The following is a 14,052-nucleotide window of genomic DNA, read 5'->3' as shown; positions in this document are numbered from 1 at the left end:
GAAAGGATGTATGTACCCCTATGCTCATAGCAGCACAATTTACAATAGCTCAGATTTGGAAACGCAGTGTCTTTTTCTTGAGCGCGTGGGAAGCCTTGATTTTCCCAAAGATTTTGGCGGGCCGCTTGTGCTCCTCAATCCAAACCACCTGCTCCCTGCTCCTTCCCTCCCGCCCTTCACCCCTAGCTGCTGTCTGCTGTCGCAGCCAGCCGCTGGATGCGGAGCTGAAGGCAGGCAATTCCTCCTCCTTGGCTCTGGATTCGCTCTCCTCATAAGCCGCCTGCGGACCCCGGGATCCCAGGGGCCAGGGGCACCCCGCCCAGCACTCCCAATAGCTGGGTGCGCAGCCTTAGAGCAACCAGCGCTGAGGAGCTGACAAGTGAGGAAGAGTGGGACCGACCGGGGACCTGGCGCGGGGTTGGCCAGCAGCGGTAGGACCCTGCGGCCTGAGCAGCCAGCCTGAGTGCCTGGCTGGTGAGGCCTCCTCTAGCTCCCTACCCCACTCCCCCCAGGAATCGCGGAGGCGCGGCCCAGCAGGCTGGTCTCCACTGGGAGCGCGTGGCCTTCTATGCATCCAAGGCGGGCCCACGGCCCTGGGGCGCTCCGGGGTGGGATCTGCTCCACGCTGCGCCTTGGGTCAGCGACCAACACTTGTTTTTTAATGGTAGCCCTTCTGATAGGTGTGAGGTGATACATCATTGCAGTTTTGAAGTGCATCTCTCTGATTAGTAACATTGAGCATCTTTTCATATGTCTATTGGAATAATCTATTCTAGTCCTTTGCCCATGTCTTAATTGTATTGTTTGTTTGTTTGTGTTGAGTTTTATAAGTTACTTATAAATGTTGAATATTAGGTCCTAGTTATTGAATAGGTTATCATTACCTTGCTTTATGTTGTTGCCTCCTTTGTCAAATATTAATTGACTATAAAGGCTTGGATTTATTCCTGGACTCTGTATTTTGTTCCATCAATCTATATGTCTTTTTTCATGCCAGTACCATGCCATTTTGATTACTATAGCTTTATGGTATACTTTTATATCAGATAGCATGATTTGTCCAACTTTGTGGAGGTTTTTTCTCAAGATTGCTCTGGCTACTAGAAATGTTCTGTATAATGTTTTGAAATAATTATTCTAGGTTTGTGAAATGTTCCATTGGTATCTTGATAGGAATTGCATTGAATTTATAGATTGCTTTGGGTAGTATAAACATTTTAATAATGTTAATTCTTCCTATCCATGAACATGGTATATGCTTCCATGTATTGGTATCTTCTTCAGTTTCTTTTTTGAATACAGATCTTTTATATCCTTGGCTAAATTTATTCCTAGGTATTTTGTTTTTTTTTAACAATTGGGTTTTTTTGTGTTTTTGTTGTTGTTGTTGTTGTTGTTGTTGTTTAATTTCCCTTTCTGATAGTTCAGTATTAGTGAATGGAAATGCAACTGATTTCTGGATATTTATCTTAAATCCTGCTACTTAATTGAAATCATTTATCAGTTCTAGTAGTTATTTGGTGGAATCTTTAGTTATTTATATACAGTATTGTGTCATCTGCAAATAATGGCAGTTTTACTTCTTCCTTACCAGTTTTAATGTATTTTTATTTCTTCTTATGTCTGATTGCTATGGGTTGGACTTCCAGTATTATATTGAACTAGAGGCCCAATGCACAAAATGAGTGCAAGAGTAGGCCTTCCTTGTACTGGCTTCTCTCTGGCATCCAGGACCTGGGCATCCCTCTGGCTGCTGACAGACACCTGGGACCCCAGGCTTCCCTTGCAGCCCTGGCTTCATCAGGAAGGTCATCCTGTCTAATTAGCATATTACACTTTTATTATTAGAGATAATATTGGTGAAAATAGACATCCCTAACTTGTTCCTGATCTGAAGGAAAACACTATTAAGCTGAGGTATGTTCCCTCTATTCCCACTGTGCTAAGAGTTTTTATCATAAATGGGCGCTGGACTTTATGAAATGGTTTTTTAATCTATCAATATAACCATCTTATTATCCTTCATTTTGTTTATGTGATGTATTACATTTATTGATTTATGGATATCGTACCAAGTTTGTATCCCCTCAAAAAAATCTCACTTGATCATGGTGTATGACCTTTTTAATGTATTGTTGGACCTGGCTTGCTAATATTTTGTTGAGGATTTTAGCATCTATGATCATCAGGGATATTGGTAAGAAAGCATCCTTATAACCATTAGTTTGAATTCTATAACTAATAAATTGCTTGCTTCCATTTTATTTGTCTTTTTTTCTGGAGGTTTCTCCTGGTGAAAGAAAATGATACACAAGTCCAGGAAGTGCTGAGAATCACAAACAAGAAGAACCCAAAGTGGCCCACACACCAAGACACAGCATAATTAAAATGCCAAAGTTAATGACTAAAGAGAGAATTTTACAAGCAGCAAGAGAAGAGCAGTTAGTTACCTACAAGGGAGCTCCCATAAGACTGTACTGATTTCTCAACAAAAACTTTGCACACTGAAGGATTGGCATGAAATACCAGATGTACCAGTTAATAATGCGGATTTTTTTTAATAGATGAAGTTACACATATGTTGCTATACATGTAATTTGATGTGTATGCTATTTTGTTGTTTTGACAGCAAGCTTCAAAACTTCATATGTCAAATTTTCTGAAGGTGTTAACATTATAGATATTTTTACACTTAAAATGTCAAATTTCATACCAAAAAGCTTTTGTGGGAAGTTTTAATTCATTACTTTATTTTGAAGAAAAGTGCTGTTGAAAGTTATCATATACTTCAGGAAGTTTATGGTGAACATGCTCCATTTCAAGATACTTATGAATGCTGGTTTAAATGCTTTAAAAGTGATGATTTCTATGTGAAAGACAAAGAATGTCCCGGTCAACCGAAAAAGTTTGAAGACCAATACAAGCATTATTGGATGAAGATGCGTGTCAAACTCAAAAACAGCTTGCAGAAAGATTAAGCAATCAATTAAATTATTGCACAGCAAATAATTTCCAATCATTTACAAGCAATGGGGAGATTTTAAAGAAGAAAAATCAGTGCCACGTCAACTGAATGAAAGACAAATGAAAAACCAAAAAGTCATCAGTAAAATGTTGCTTCACTGGCACAAAAGAAAGTCTTTTTTGCATCAAATTGTGACTGATGATGAAAAGTAGACTTATTTTGAGAATCCCAAATGCACAAAATCATGGGTTGATCCAGGCCAACCATCAACACTGACTGCAAGGCCAAATCGCTTCAGAAAGAAGACAATGCTCTGTGTTCGGTGGGATCAGGAAGGTGTGGTATATTATGAGCTTCTAAAACCAGGTGAAACCATTAATACTGATTACTACCAATGAAAAATAATCAATTTGAACCACACCTTGATGGTAAAATGACCAAAATGCACCCGAAGACACAACAAAGTAATTTTGCTTCATCATGACGCACCATCACACACTTCAAAACCAGTTAAAGACACGTTAAAAGATCTTGCCTTGGAAGTATTAACCCACCTGCCATATTCACCAGACCTTGCTCCTTCAGATTGCCACTTGTTCTGGTCAATGGCACATGCACTTTCTGAGCAGCACTTCAAAAAGTGATAAATGGAAAATTGGGTCTCTGAATGGTTTGCCTCAAAACAAGAAAAGTTCTATTGGGATGGTATCCACAAGTTACCTGAAAGATGAGGGAAATGTGTAGCTAGCAATGAACATTACTTTGAATAAAGCACTTTTGATGTTTCTCTTGAAATTATCTATTTTCTTTTACTACAAAATCAGCATTATTAACCAGTACAGCTGGTATTAGAAGTGATTAAAAAAACCTGAAGATTACACAGCAAAAAGCTATCATTCAATATCAAAGCACAGATAAAGAGCTCCTCAGATAAGAAAATGCCAAAGGGGTTTATAACCACCGAACCAATATTACAAGGAATGTTAATGGAATACCTTTAAAAATAAGAAGAAATAAAGATCAAAATTATGAATAATAGATTGTTGTTGTTGTTTTCTAAGATGGCTTTAGAGGAGCTGGAAGCTCCATGTGCTTGCTCCCAACACCAAACCAGACTTTTAGCTAAACTGCAGAGTATGCGGCTTGAAAAACCAGTTGAAGTGTAGCTGATCTGCAATGTTGTGAGCAGGAAACATGGAAAAGGACAAGAGGAAACATGGAAAGGATGAGCCAACTTACAGACCTGAGGGAAGCCTGAGGGAAAGTTCAGTAACAGAGCCCCAGCCACAGTGAGCAGGGCCTCAACCCCACACAGACATCTCACATGGTGGTTTTTTCACTAATACATTTCCTAGGTCAAGAGAAACAAAGGTAAAAATAAGCAAGTGGGACTACATAAAATAAAAAGTTCCTGCACAGCAAAAGAAACCATGAAGAAAATGAAAATGGAACCCACTGTATGGGGGAATGTATTCGCCAATGACACCTCTTATAAGGGATTAATTTCCAAAATATATAAAGTATTTATACAACACAACACCAGAAAGACAAAACAATCCAATTAAAAAATGGATAAATGGCCTAAATAGACATTTTTCCAAAAAGGAGATACAGATGACCAATAAACATATGAAAAAATGATCATCACTAATTTTCAGAGAGATGCAAGTTAAAACTACAATAAGGTATCACCTCACACCTGCCAGAATGGCTACCATCAATACATCAACAAACAAAAGTGCTGGTGAGGATGTGGAGAAAAGGGAACCCTAGAAATGCAGACTGATGTAGCCACTGTGGAAAACAATATGGAGTTTCTTCAAAAACTTAAAAATGGAACTGCCATTTGACCCAGTGATTCCATTTCTAGTAATAAGAATCCTGAAACACCAATCAGAAAGAATATATCCACCCCTATGTTCAAAGCAGCACAATTTACAATACCTAAGATCTGTAAACAGCCTAAGTTCCCATCAGCAGATGAGTGGGTAAAAAAGCTGGGGTACATTTACACAATGGATTGAGGCAGTATGGATGGACCTGGAGTCTATTATGTTAAGCAAAATAAACTAGTATAGAAAAGCAAATACTATATGATCTCACTTATATGTGGAATCTAATGAACAAAATAAACTGCGGAACAAAACAGGTCTTAAATCACGAAAGCATGGAACATACCAAAAGATTTCCAGAGGAGGAGTTGGGTGAGAGGGGACAAGAAGATATTAACCAAAGAACATATATGTACATATGTACAGCCCATGGATACAGACAATAGTGAGGTGAAGGCCTGAGGTGGGGGGGCGGGCGGGCGGGCGGGTTGGGTTGAGGGAGATTAAGAGGAGGAAATGGGAGCCATCTGTAATACTGTCAACAATGAAAAACAATAAATGTTAAAAATTATGAATAATAAAACAAGCATACTATTGTACATGCCTATCAATAATTATATTAAATTCAAATAGAATAAATGCTCTAATCAAAAGACCTAGGATGGCTGAATGGGCAAGAAAATAAGACCCATACATATACTGCCTACAAGAGACCCACTTCAGATCAAAAGACACACAGAGACTTAAAGAGGAGGATGGAAAATAATAGTTCATGCAATTGGAAATGAAAACAAAACTAGAGTAGTAATACTTATGCCAGACAAAATAGACTTTAAAGCAAAGGCTATAGCAAGAGACAAACAAGGGCCTAGCAATTCCACTTCTGAGCATTTATCTGAAGAAACCCAAAACACTAATTTGAAAAGATGTAGGCACCCATATGTTCATTGCAGTGTTACTCACAAGAGCAAAGCTATGAAAGGAACCTAAGTGTCCATCAATAGATGAATGGATAAAAGAAGTGGTGCATATATATAGTGGAATATGATTCAGCCATTAAAAAGAATGAAATCTTGTCACCTGCAATATCATGGATGAACCTAGAAGGCATTGTGCTGAGTGAAATAAGTCAGATAGAGAAAGACAAATGTCATATGATTTCACTTGTATGTGGAACCTAAAAATAAATGAATAAATCAAACAGAAACAAACTCATAGCTTCAGAGAGCATTTTGATGGTTGCCTGATGAAAGGGGTGTTGGAAAGATGGGTGAAAAGGGGAAAGCAATTAAAAGTACAAACGGGTAATTACAAAATAACCATAGGGGGTGTAAACTATAGCATAGGAAATACAGTCAATAATATTGAACTACCTGTGTATGGTGTCAGATGAGTACTAGATTTTTCAGGGTGATCTCTGTGTAAATATATAAATACCTAGTCATTATGCTGTACAATAAAAAACAATATATTATATGTAAACTGTAACTGAAAACAAAAAAAAATACATTTTTAAGAAAAAGTTAAACTGCTACCAATAAGAGGACCTTCAAAAGGAGCCTTGCTGGGCTTGCTGTTAGTAGGTGAGTTGCCACATCTACTACCAACAGTAGGGAATTTTTGCAAATGACCCAGACATACCAAAAAAAAAGTGCCCTAGCTGAGTATATTTTATTATATTCTCTGCATGCAAAATATTGATAATCGTACATGTTTGACTTCAATAAGCATCTATTGATTGCCAAGTGCACTGATAAGAATTAAAGATATGGAGATGAACAAAATGTGCTTCTCTGGAATCCTCAAGAAACTTTTTGGGGAGATAAACACACAAACAAATAATATCACTGATAATAATCTAAAGGGAGGAGCAATCCCTGTTTCCAGGAAGCCTGAGGTAAGGCCACTAGCCAAATTGCATTCGAGCTGGTTCTCCAAAGAACAGGGGTGAGGCAGATTAAGCAGAAAGAGAAGCATTCCAGGCAATGGGCACTGCGTAGGCCTGAGCAGTATGGGGGATTTGCAGTTTATATTGAATGAACAGATCAGAGATCAGAGAGAGGGGAGCTCAAGCAGATTGGAAAGGAAGTGGGGACCAGCATCCCGCTGAGCGGTTTGGATTTTATGGAGTGTAGAAATGTCCATGGCAGGAGCCTGGTGTCCTCAGGTTTGTTCAGCTGGAGAGAAGAACACAAAGTCCCATTAGTGGGATCCCTCTGGCCTGCAGCGCTGTAGGCAGGTCTCTCTGTCTGTTCTCAGCACCCCAAGCTTTGAGATTATAAGTGGTAGGTAAATACATATTGGTTGACTGTGAATGAATGACCTAGATTCACGGAAGTTTCCACTGGCTTACAAACATTGGTGAAAGTGAAAAAACAATCTAAACAGTAGAGCTACTGTCCCCAGAGCAGGGGGATGTGGGCACATCTTCTCCCCAAGACTGCCTGCAGACTGAATCGGCACAGTAGTTCTTGCTCTGGAGCCTGAGGACACAATAGAACTTGAACAGGCCCTTCCCACTCCCTGTCTGCTCTCCTTCATCCCCTATCTCATTGCAGCTCCGGTGTTTCCTAAGTCCTTTTAAAAAGAAAATAAAATTCTGCTGTGTCTGTCACCACTGGTCCTTGCCATGAGAAATGGAAGGTGTGGCTTCTTTGAAAGAAAAATGACAAGACAGGGTATTGGGTAACTCCAAGGTGTTGGCATGTCGGGGACAGATTTATTTCCTGAGATCAACGGAAAACCCTATCTGCCTTTCCAATTCTTTTTATAATAACTTTTAGTGGCTGTTTATGCTTTCAGGATGCAGTGCTTAGCATGAAAACCCGTCTCCTCACAGCCCATGTTTTTAGGTGGAGGCATAGGCGGCCCTGAGTAAACACCGCGACAATGGAATTCCACCAGACGCTCAGACAGTCTTTCATCTGTGTGCAGGAGTGACAGGCAGAGCGGGCTTCCCTCGGCCCAGAGTGGAAGCACAATTATGAAGCAAAGGATCTGGGGCTTGTTTGTAGAATTTACCGAAGAAACTGATACCCTCTGAGAGTGCCCCTTCATTCCAGTGTCAGTTCAGATAGGGCAGGTAAAAGGATTATACTGGTGTCGCTGGCCCCCACCCATTGTCTGCGCAAGCTGACACTGAATGGGGTAACCTAACCCCCAAAGAGATAACCGACTGCTATGTGTACTCACATTTACCACTGGCAATTCCCATGAAATGGCGTGGTTGTTTTCTGGGGCCTTTTGCTTCGTTAGCACATTGGTAGCAGAATCTGAGATGCTCTGGACCAAAGAGGGAGGTGGTGGAAGAACAAGCCCAGGGTCCTGCCGCCCAATGCCCTTGTAACAAACTAAATCCACGAGGGAAGTAAGTCTGAAGATTAGACTGTGCTCATATGTCTCAGATTTCTTTCTCTCTTTTTTTCAAATTGTGAACTTGACTTCAAAAATCTCAATGTATTTTTTAAAGTATGTGATATGTTTGTGGCTTCTGTTTTGATAGGACCAACATCCGACTCATGTCCTTTCTCTGTTTATGACTTTGAGGGCCTTCACCCTCCACCTTCAGCCAGCTCAGGCTCACCACCACAACCATCACCCCCAGTCCAGATTCACCCCATCACCAGCCTCCAGGCCAAAAGTCCAAAAGAATCAAGCTTTCCTACTCTTAGTCTGGACATTCTCAGGCTAGTTTTATGCCAAATTCCCTTTTATCGATATAAATCTTATTTATTATGTTTCTGAAGAGGGACATGGAAGAATCCAGAGGTTATTCATGATCGTACCACCCAGATAACCCTTCCTGATAATTTCAAAATGTTTAAATAACACATCATGTACATGGTAGAAAAAAATTTAAATATCACAAAAGATAAAATTAATTTTGAATAAAATCAACCTTCACCCCAAGATAACCACTGCTAACATTACCTTGGGTTTCCTTTCAAATCAGAAAAGGAAATTTATACAGCAGCAAAATATACATAGCCCTTTACATGACTTATTCAAAAAAAAAATTAGCATTCACACTATTTTATATCTTTCCCTTTTCCGTCAATTATATATCAGAAAGAGTTTGTTGCATCTACTACATATCATATGAATTACCTCATTCTTCTTAATGGCTCATTTTATGGGTCCATTATAGCTGATCTGTCTTGTCTCCCATAAGATGCTTAGAAGAAATACACAAACTGTAGGCAATAGACACAGCTCCCCCATGCCACAGTTTCCTCATCTGCAAAATGAGAATTACAATAACAAATTAGTAGATGCATGGAAATCACTTAAAAGGTTATCTGAGCCCTGGCTAGCATGGCTCAGTGGTTAGAGTGTTGGCCTGCTCACTGAAGGGTCACAAGTTCCATTCCCCATCAAGGGCATACTTGGGTTGTAGGTTCCATCCCCAACCCTGTTTGCAGAACCAATCAACGTGTGTTAGACAATCTCACATCAATGATTCTCTCCCTCTCTCTCTCTCTTTTCTCCCTCCCTCATTTTCACTATCTCAAAAAATAAATGGGAAAAATGTCCTCAGGTGAGGATTAACAACCAAAAAAGGTATCTGAAACACAGTAAGCTATTATTATTACCGTAGCTATCGGTGTCATTGTGATTTCCCATTAGAAATTTTTAGATAAATATTAGCCATTTTTGTCAGCATACTTTTCAATTAGAGGTATTTTTAGGTAAACCTCAATGATGTCACTCCTAAAATTAGACCTACATGAGAGCCCACCTTGTATTTTTTTAGCTAAACCCTTCAAAACACCTAGAAATACTGAAATGTTTATGGCCCGTTGTGGTGATAAGGTTATATTTTTTTAACACACAAGAAAATTCCCCGAATGAAGCCATGACTTGCATTCTGCTTTGTGAAACAGCAGACACTGATATCATGGGAGAAGTCACTGAGGAGAAATAGAGAAGAACACCATAGCCAATTGACAATGCAAGGAAAATTGTGGCAAGCAGAATGTAATTACCTGAACTGGAACTCGGCCAAGGTGCCTATTTGCCCAAGAAAGGGAAATTAGACCAGATGTTGGGGGAAAGGGTTTAATTTTGGCCAACATTTCCCAAGATAATCTTTTCATCAGGAATAAGGTCATTATATCAAGGCATTAGGGAGAAACATAGAAGGTTAGGGCTTAAAGGAACAAATTCTAAGAGATTGGTTAGTTCAGTTCCTCATTCAACAAATAAGAGATTAGACTTTTCAAAATAACAGTTGGCAGAAGAGCCAAGGTTAGCTGAAAAGTCTGTTGGCACCCAAACCAATGTTTATCCCATAATATTGCTGGCTTATTTATACAGAATCCTAGGATACCCATTAGTACACAAAATACAGCAAGACATATATTAATGAGTGATAATTAAAAGTTTTTTATTGATGTTTTTATTGTTAAAAGTATTACATGTAGTAGTACATATATCTTCTTTTTTTCCCCATTGATGTCCCCCCAGCCTCCCTCACCCCCTGTAGCATGCAAATTAGCTCTTATAAGTGATGTCATATAAATAATTAAGAGATTAAGATATGTTGTGGGGGTTTTTTAGGTGGGGGTAATTTAAACTGTTTTATCATATATCCTAGGGGTCCTCCCTTTATGAGGAGGCTAAATTATGAGGTCTCAGCCTTCATTCTTCTTTATCCCCCACTTTGACCTCAGAAATATTGCTTCTGCAACATTATATATGTTAGATGTTTTTACATAAAGTTTCTTGATACAAGGTTTCATCGCTAAAACAAAAACAAAAACAAAATAATGCCTTGGTTCTGAGCACAAAAGCCTAGTGCTTTATGATTTTTAAAATTTTATGTGGAGAAAACTTGAAGGACTTGCATGATCTAAAGAAACACAGCAAACATCTAAGGAGAGCTGTGAGAGAGTGACTTTCCCCTCCATCATTTTTTTGCATACCACAATGAGCCAGATTTCTAAAAAGCCATTAATGAAGCATCTACATCATTTATTTAAAGCCAAATAATAAGGGGGGAAAGGCAAAGTTGACAAGTGTTTTGGGTGAATGTACAATATTATCCCCATCATGTCAATGGCACAGCAGCCGTTAAAAGTATGCCTTGGTACTTTTTCCTTTTTGTGGGGAAGGTAACCATTTCCTAAAGTTTGACAAAGGAGAAGATAGAAAATAGTGGCGATCCAGTGCCTAACAACGTGACTGTGTTGAACACTGCAGTACTGTGCTCATAAAAATGGTAAAGATGGCCTGGTCAGTTTGGCTCGGGGGTTGAGCACTGACCCATTAACCAGGAGGTCACAGTTCTATCGCCGGTCAGGGCACATGCCCAGATTGCAGGCTTATCCCCAGTAGAAGGCATGCAAGAGGCAAGGGATCGATGATTCTCTCTCGTCATTGAGGTTTCCAGCTCTTTCCTCTCCCTTTCTGTCTTTGAAAAGCAATAAAAACAAACAAATAAATAAATAAATAAATGTCTTTAAAAATCAGCAAGTGGAGTTCAATCCCACAGCAACAACTCTGAAATATGCTCTCTCAAAATTATCCCGAACTACAGAGAAGAGGGAGCTGAGATGTTTAAACACTAACTCCTGGGAGATACTGATGGTGGCTGCCCCTGGGTTGTTAGTTCTCTATCACTTCATACGACTCTGGCTTCTTGTCATACTGCCCAAAAAGCAGAGGGGCCATCCAGATTCCAAAAAAAGTTCTAAGCTAACTTTTCTTCTTTGTACAAAGCAATATTATCAAGTACCACAGTTTTCACTTTTGAGGGAGCCTTAGAATCCTCAAGACTTTCTAAAGCCCATATTGCTGGCCCCATCCCCAGAGTTTTTAAATGAATAAATCTGTGTATTGCCAGACTTAAATTTTCTAATAAATTTGGGGGAGTGGGGAGAGAAAGAGAGAGAGAGAGAGAGAGAGAGAGAGAGAGAGAGAGAGAGAGAGAGAGATGCTGATGTCGGCCATCTGGTCTCCCAACCAAGAAGGCTTGCCACAAGCTCCTAAAGAAGTCACTATACAAATTGTGCGTCTGTGTGTGTAACAGGCGTATTTGAAAAAGAAATGATAAATCACTCAAATACACACTTTGATCCTAGAACTTCAAACTGAATAATAGAAATGGATATCCTGCTCAGCTGATCGCCCCTCCCACTAAAGATCCGTCTTGGTCAGGCGCACAGTGGTCGGGAGACTCATCTTTTTCTATGTCCCCAAGGAATGCAATAATTCTCAGCCCGCTAATATGATATCACTTACAGAATCTGAAATTACACAATACCTAAGTAAAAAAATATGTTTGCGTTTCAAAACTACATAGTCCTTTGTTTTCTTTTTAACAGTGAAATGGTAAACTTCTGGTTCACCCACAATGAGTCATCAAGAAGTTATTCCTTGTGAGGTGATCCTGAATGCTCCACGTTTCTGAGATACCGGTCCTTGGAGCCACAGTGTATGCAGACTCTGTGCTAAGATGGCAGTGCACTCAAAAAACAATAATCTGTATTTTGATGAAACTGGAAATTATAAAAATAAAAATAAAAAATCTTATGGTTTGCTGAGTACTATGCAGAGAAAGCATCTTAAATTACAAATTTCTAGAATCAACAATGTATCACCTTACCAATCCAAGAAGGAAAGTCAAGTTTTAGTAACTTAAGAATGCTCTGAGCCATGCTCTTGTGAGTTTCCTTTTCTTAGCACAGGATGAGGCCTGAATAATGATGAATCTTCTCTCCTACCACTCCGCCGCTTGACTTTGGATTCTGGCCAAAGACCCAGAATTAAGATCCTGTCATTCCTAAATAAGAGGTCCTAATGCAAAGCATCTTATTTCATTATGTGAACATTTTGAAGCAATTGTTCAAGATTTGAAATCGATTGGAAGACATCTATTGCTTCTGTATTATCTTTCCCATATTACTACTAGAAATTAAATTTGTAAAATTACCAGTTATTAAAAATCTAATACCAATAATAAATATGCTGAAGAAAGTAAAGAAAATTTTTAACTCAATACTCAGACTTTTGAGTAAGTTTATTTGAAGGTCACTTAACACCAGTTTAAAAAAAAAAAAAAGATCAGTTTATAATTAAAAGCATTGAATGAAGTGCTTTATTAGAATAGACTGGCTTAATTTAGCAATTATGATAACTTTTATTATTATATTTTATTTTGCATTGTTATATAAAATATTGTGGCATGTTATTCTCATGCCCTAAAGATTAATTATTGTTAATTTGAACAAAATTATATAATTCTTAACTAAAAGGAGTGCTAATTTTTTATCACAGAATCCTCACTTTAAAATGTAGAAAAATCAAAGTGGTTTTTTAATTTGATTATTCTGATTTGAATCTCTGTTCTTCAATGCCAAATATAAGCTTTTTTTCCCCAATGAAAAATTTTGATCTATATTAAATCAGTGCTGCAACTTTATAAAACTAGTTATGTAGGTAAGAGATTTCCTTTTTCTCAAACTCCACAAATAAACTTCCTAGCTATTATTTGGTATCTGATTTTCTGAAGATGCCCATAAAAATTAAAAACACTGTTTTCTGATAATAGTTGGTTGACCCCATGCTCTTGCTTATTTTAGAGAGAAACAGATTTTGTTCCAAAGCGATAAGTATAGGTACCTATGGAAACACAAGAAACATATGTCGATCCTATCCACTAAGGCAAGGTGATGGAACTAATAATGTGACATATAAAAAATACTGTTTACTCTCAACAAGGTTACCCACATAATGCTACCCAGTAACAATGTTTATTTACTGGGCCTTCAGTGCTAGTTTTCCTTCACCATCAAAGTCTTCATGACAATGGACTGGTTCTGTTTAAAACATGGAGTTTGCTGTGTGTGAAGTTACTCTAGAACTCCCCGTAGGAGAATGAAAGTTAAGCATAAAAGAACAAGAAAATCGATCTTGGTAGGTTTTCAATTGACCTGCATGCTTTCATAGTGATTCTTAGAGGTAAAGTTGCTTCCTTATAATTCTTCTGCAAAAATATCACCAAGGAAATTTCTGAACATTTACTACCTATCTTTATATAGCAATTTTGCTTTAAAACCCATGAAGAACTAATGTTCAGAATCTTTTCACCACCTGCTCTGGGAGAGAAAATTGAATAGCTATATGCGAAAAATTACACCTGAATCTACTTCTAATCCAAAATCATAGAGCAAATCAGGAATACAAGGTTGGTGTATTCAAAATATGTTTATCTTTTAAAGTTGAATATACACTGAGTGGCCGGGTTGTTTTGAT

This window comes from Pipistrellus kuhlii, unplaced genomic scaffold (assembly GCF_014108245.1).
Source record: "Pipistrellus kuhlii isolate mPipKuh1 unplaced genomic scaffold, mPipKuh1.p scaffold_m20_p_6, whole genome shotgun sequence".
NCBI lineage: Eukaryota > Metazoa > Chordata > Mammalia > Chiroptera > Vespertilionidae > Pipistrellus > Pipistrellus kuhlii.
The sequence above is the reverse complement of the archived record's forward strand: the minus strand, read 5'-3'. Positions refer to the sequence as shown.